The following is a 6,873-nucleotide window of genomic DNA, read 5'->3' on the forward strand; positions in this document are numbered from 1 at the left end:
GCAGCAACATAGGCAAAATATCAAATGATCCATAAAGCATCAAAATAAGATGGAAAGGATACACAGTGTCACTGTACCAAAAATAAATGGTCAATGTTCAACCATTTCAAAAATTAGCATGTGATAAAAAACTAATGGTACTGAAGTAAGAAGTCCAAGCTACACTGAAGGTACTGGCAAAAACAACAACAACAGCAACAAAAAAACAAAACAAGGCTTCAGGAATTGAAAGAATACAAATTAAAAACTTTCAACAAATTGCTGCAACACTGGAGGTGCTCACTCATCTATGCCAAGAAATATGGTAGACAGTTACATGACCAACTGATCAGAAGAGATCCATATTTGTGCCCATTCCAAAGAGAGGGACCCAACGGAATAGGGAAATCATCTAACAATATCATTAATATTCACATCAAGTAAAATTTTGCTGAAGATAATTTACAACAGTTGCAAAATGCATTTACAGGAAACTGTCAGAAACTGTAGTTCGATTCAGAAGAGGATGTGAAACTAAGGATATCATTCCTGATATCAGATGGATCTTGGCTGAAAGCAAAGAACACTAGAAAGGTGTTCACATGTATTTTAATGACTATGCAAAGTTTTTGACCATGTGGATCATGACAAGATATGGATACTATTATGAAGAATGAATATTCTGGAGCAATTAAATGTGCTCATGAGGAATCTGTATATAGACCAAGAAGCAGTCATTTGAGCAGAACAAGGAGATACTGAATGGTTTTAAATCAGGAAAGATGTGCACTGATGGATGCTGTATTCTTCAACAATACTTCTTTAATCTATTATGCTGAACAAATAACTTGAGAAAAAGAAGTACATGTCATTAAGATCAGAAGAAGACTCATTAACAACTTGTGATACGCAGATGATCCAACCTTCCTTGCTGAAAGCGAAGAGGACTTAAAATATTTACTGATGAAGTTCAAAAACCACAAACTTTAGTATGGATTGCACCTCAAAAATCCTAACAACCAGGTCAATACATAATGTCACAGAGAAAAGACTGAAGTTGGCAAAGATTTCATTTTGCTTGCTTTCATAATCAACATTCATGGAAGAAGCAGTTAAGAAATCAAACAAGTTATTGCATGAGGCAAATATGCTGTACAAGACCTCTATAAAGTGTTCAAGAACACAGATATCAGTTTGAGGACTAAGATGTGTTTGACCCAAGTCATGGTATTTTTAATTACTTTATATGCTTGAGAAAGTTGGAAAATGAATAGGAAGACTACAGAAAAATGATGTATTTGAGCTATGGTTGGAGAAATATATTGAAAATACCATGGGCTGGCAGAATAAACAAATATGTGTAGAAAGAAGTATAGACAGAATGCTCCTTAGAAACCAGATTGGTGAGACTTCATCTCTCATGTTGTTGTTGTTAGTAAGTGCTGTTCAGTCATTTCTGACTTGTAGTGAGTCCTGGTATGGTGCTGTGGTTTAATGCACTGGACTGCAAAGTTGTTTTGAACCACAAGGTTGGCGGTTCAAATTCATCCGTTGCTCCTTGGAAACCCTATACAAGATCACTGTGAGTCAGAAGTGACTCAACGGCACTTAACAACAAGTTTCCCTGTATAGGATTTCTGAGAAGCGGCTGGTACACTAAAACTACTACTGACCTTGTGGTTCCAACCGACCTTGCAGTCCAGATCATTAACCCGCAATGCCACACCAGGACTTCTGATCTCTCATACTTCGTACATATTATCAGGACGGGTCAGTCCCTAGAGAAAGACATTATGTTTGGTGAATTGAAGTATCAGTGAAAAAAAGGTAGACCCCGAGTAAGATGGATTGGCACAATGGCATTCAACAAAGTGCTCAAGTATAATAACAATTCTCAGGATGTCACGGGATGGGCAGAATTTTGTTCTGTTTTGCACAGGATCTCTATGAGTCAGAACCATCTAGATGGTACCTAACAACAACAAACACCATAATTCAAATGCCTCGATTCTTCTATGGTCTACTTTATTCTAGATACAGATCTATATGGAGGATATGTCATAATGCAATAGTTTCATATTTGATGTTTTTTGTTTAATAAAAGTTTCTATGATTTTATGCATTTTTCACTTACTTTCATAAGTATATACTTGTTTTGATATGGAAGTCATTGTTTCTTTAGAATGAGCAAAAAATGGGCACTAAATTACAAATTTTTAAATGCTGATAAATACCTGAAACATCAAGAAATCTTGGTGCTGTAATGGGGTATGCACTGGGTTGCTCAACACAAGGCCAGGAGTTTGAATCTACCAGTCTCTCTATGGGAGAAAGATGAGGATTATTGCTCCTATAGAGATTTATAGCTTCAGAAACCATACACAAGGTTTCTAAGAGTCAGAACCAACTCAATGGTACACAACCACCACCACCTCAAACATCACAAAATTCTTTATCTTCCTTTTGTATATTTACAAAAAACATGATTGTGTGAATAACATACTTCCTGTAGAGGCCAGTGTAAATAAGAATCCTTGACACTTGATTTCACTGTTTCTGTGTAACAAATTACTACCCCCTAAACTTTAGCAACTGAAAACCATAGACATGTATTATCTCACCAAGTGTCTGAGGCTCTACTGATACTAAGTTGCAAATTTTATTTGAATCCTGGACTGTTGAATTTCAAAATCTGTATTCTTACCCAGAACCTCTTTAACCGTCAGTGTTCCAGATTCACTCACATCACTCCACTTCCCATCCCATCCCTTGGATTTATGCAAACTGCTTTCTCTGATTGGGACACCCTTGACCTTTCCCTCACATCCACCTGGCAAATATCTACTAACACTCAATTGCTTCCCCCTTTGTGGTGTCTTATCAAATTTTCTGAATGACTGAGATTTTCATTCCACCAAACTCCTTCAGCCTTTTCTCTATTTAGAAAATTGCTTATAGGATTTTACTTGCTTAGCTGTCTGCAAGGTGTGCACTATAAATTGCTTGAATTCAGTGACCATCTCTTTCCATTCCCAAATCCACAATAGCTGGCAAAGCCCTGATGGAGTTTGACCCACAGTAAATGTCTGTTGCATGAACAAATGAATTTTCCTGGACTCAGAAAGGCAGGACTAATTTTTAAGGCCATATGCTAGTTAGATTTCTGGATGATTAGCTTTTAGTTAATGATCACAGCAAATCACTGAGGCCACAGGAAGTCAGCTCCCTTCTGGTGAAGTTTATTTTGTCTAGAGAAAGGTGCTGGGACAAGTTAACCCTCACTGGACTAGTAACCGTATGTTGTTTGCATTCTGTGGATAACGGCCATATTCAGCAGCTTGTACCCAGAAACCTTTCATGCCAATAAAACTTGTAAAACCCCAAAACTTTATCAAGTGAGCTATGCCTTCAGGTAGCCAGAGCCCCACAGTCCAGATGGATACCCACTGTGCACCCACTGCCATTTAATGGGTGGACCTCAGGGGGGATAGTACAGAATCAGCACAGATGTGTTAAGAGATTCCTTCTGTCTGTTATCCCCAATGAATACTCATCTTTTCCAGATGCCAAATATATACACGTTTTATTTGAACATTTTTTTTTATTTCTGTAAATTTAAGTACTTTATGTGAGAACATGAGAACCCAGGGTATAGTAAGAACACAAATGGAAAATTCAACCTCTTTGTACAGGTATCCTTCACTCTGACTAGCTCTTGCGGCAGTTTCTGAACAAACTGCTTCTTGTATGCCAACTGTCTCTTATTTCTTCCTCCTTACTCCTCAAGTGAACTCCACACATCACCTCATAGAAGTTATATTAAAAATTTCATAAAACATTAACTCAAATTCTACCTCCCCAAAGTTGCCCCCTCTGGTCACTCTAATTCACATTGCCTTTGGCCTATTAAAAAGTTCTAATGGTGTGTGTTGTATGGTGGTTAGTATATAGACCAGAGCTCATAAATATTTCATATGTGTACAAATTACCTGGAGAACCATGTTAAAGTGCAGACTCTGATTCACTTGGTCTGGGGCAAGGCCTGGGCTTCTGCATTTATACCAAACTCTCAGAAGATGTCCATGCTGCTGATCTATTGACCACAATGTGAATAACAAGGATCCAAGCTACCTGGTTATGTTTTCCTGTCTCTTTCCCTTCCCTTTCCCCTTTCCTTCCTTCCTTCCCTCCCTCCCTCCCACCTTTCTTTATTTCTTTCTTTTATAAAAATTTACTGGCACTCTCATATTTGATACCTAGTGTTATGTGCTTGCCTTAGAGATGAAAAAACACAGCCTTCAGCATTAATAACTATATTTTAATTTGACTTTTTAAATTTAACTTTTTATTTGTACCTTTCATTATATTTAGATGTATTGCTTTTTTCCTTCTCTCTTAAAACCTATTGTAACCTTCTGGAAGGCAGACAAGTGCCCACAGTACCTACTGATGTTTAGGGAAATGGAGCTCACAGACTGGACAATTTTTGAGCCAATAAATCTAGGCTCAAATCCCAGTTCAACCTTTTCTTTACTGTATATAATCTCTTGGGTAAGTTTCTTAGTCTCTCTGAGCCTCAGTGTGATCCTCTGAGAAGCAGGCAGGATAACAAGTACCTCAATTTACTGTGAGAATAGAATGAGATGTTGTTTGAAAAGTGCTTGACACAGGGTCTATCTAGTCTACACTGGCCCAAAGCAGTGCTCACAGCTTTCCAGGCTGCCTGAGACCAATTGACCCAGCATTCAAGGTGGCTCTAGATCTTCTAGATCAAGGAGGCTGGACAAGTATCAAGGAAGTAGTATCTGATGGAGGTTGGGTTCACTTCCATTCAAAAGATTTCATAATATATGTCAAATTTTTCATTCTTGTTATTTAATGAACATTTTAAAGACAATGCCTTCAAATTTCCATTTTCAACACTGAGGAAAGATGGTTGATATGGAAACTGAATCTGAAGAAAACAGCATGAATTTTATATATTGTAAAGAAAACACCTGTTTTTTTGTTTTGTTTTGTTTTGCTAGTAAATCTGCTGCTCAAATGTGCTGTAATTTTAATCCTTTAAAAATTCTAATCTCATTTGAATTTGCTTTTCATTTGAAAAGAATGAAGTAATCATTTGGAAAAGCTTAAAGCCTTCCAGGGCTATAGGGGGACCTGGGATAGTACCCTGATCTGCTATCAAAACCCAGAACTATGTGGTAGTCCTGGTTTTTCTAGGAACTTGTACTATCTTCATGAAAATTACTTTTAATTTATCTAGACTGTCTCCTCATTATAAATTGAGTGGGTTGGACTAAATGATCCACGAGGTCCTCTTTGGCTCTTAAAAGAAACCCAACTATGATTCTTATTAATTTAGTTACACGTATTGGGAAAATGAAAACTTCAGTCAAGTAAAACAATTTCTTTATATGTTTATACGCAAGTAGTGTAAATGAGATTATAGGGATGAATGTTTAAGATGCTTGAGAGAACACTTTCAAGCAATTTTAAGCATTTGAAGAGCATGGATTTAGATTTAAAAAAAATTGATTGGCTAATTGCAAAGCATTTTTAACTGCTCATTAATGCACACTAGAGAACAAATTTTGCTTAAATGGAGTCCCTCTAGATTCTAGATAGGAATAAAAGTATATTTTGGTTTAAAAGAATCTTTCTATCATTTATATTTACTTTGTAAATTTACAAAATAAATTTGTATCAGAACAATACCACACAGAGTATTGTACTATGCCATACTCTGGGTTCAAATCCTGGCTTTACTATTTACAACCTATGTGACCTTAGGCAAGTCACTCTCTATGGAACAATCTTTGTGACTACTCAACTCATAAGGTTGTGATAATAATTGAATGATGCATTGCATTTGAAATGTTGCCAGCCATGCAATAACTGTTCAGCAATTATTTATTGTTATTAACCTAACTTAATTTTAGCTATTCACTGTAAGTACAGCCTATAATCTTATATCAGACTATAGTCTTGTATTCATTGTTGTTGCTTGCTGGTGTCGCAAAGCCCAGATTTACGATAACCACAACCATAACAGTAACAATGCTGCCTGGTTCTTTTTTATCCCCATGATCAGTTTGTGAATAGGACCATCGTGATCCAGAGAGTTTTCATTGGTTGATTTTCAGAGTACATATAAGTTCTTTTGACCTTGTCTGTCTCAGTCTGGATGCTCTGTTGAAACTTGTGCAGAACCATAGCAATACACAACTTCACCAGAGTAGTGAGTGGCTGCATATGAGGTGCACTGTCTGAGAATCAAACCCAGGTCTCCTGAATGAAAGACGAAAATTCTACCAGCATCCCCTTGTATTTACTACTGTTATTTTATCCTTTAAATATCCATTATCTATTCAAATTACTCCAACTGTTGGAGTTTTACTTGGGAGGTGACACCAAGTGATGAAAAGAAGCTGGACAATGAGACAATTGTGTGGCACACTGGCAGATCTCCTCTGCTCGTGGGTCTTTCTGTATGTATAAATAACATGGTGTATTGGATTTGATTATACACACATGACAAGAGGTTGATGGCATTTGTTGAGCTGATAAAGAAGTCCTAAAAATCACATTGACTATAGCATCTGTGTATGCAGTTTTCAGAGTAGTAGCTCTGTGAATCCCAAAGTCAGCAGCAGTTCAAGCTCACCAGCAGAAAAAGATGAGACTTTTTGCTCCTACAAATATGTTGTTGTTGTTGTCAGGTGCCATCTAGTCAGAACCGACTCATAGTGACCCCATATACAGCAGAACGAAACAATGTCCGATCCTGGGCCAACATCACTACTGCTGCCACACTTGAGTCCATCAATGATGCCACCTGGCCAATCCATCTCGTTAGGGGTCTTCCTCTTTTTCTCTGACCCTCCACCTTCC

Source organism: Chrysochloris asiatica, unplaced genomic scaffold (assembly GCF_000296735.1).
Source record: "Chrysochloris asiatica unplaced genomic scaffold, ChrAsi1.0 scaffold00131, whole genome shotgun sequence".
Taxonomy (NCBI): domain Eukaryota; kingdom Metazoa; phylum Chordata; class Mammalia; order Afrosoricida; family Chrysochloridae; genus Chrysochloris; species Chrysochloris asiatica.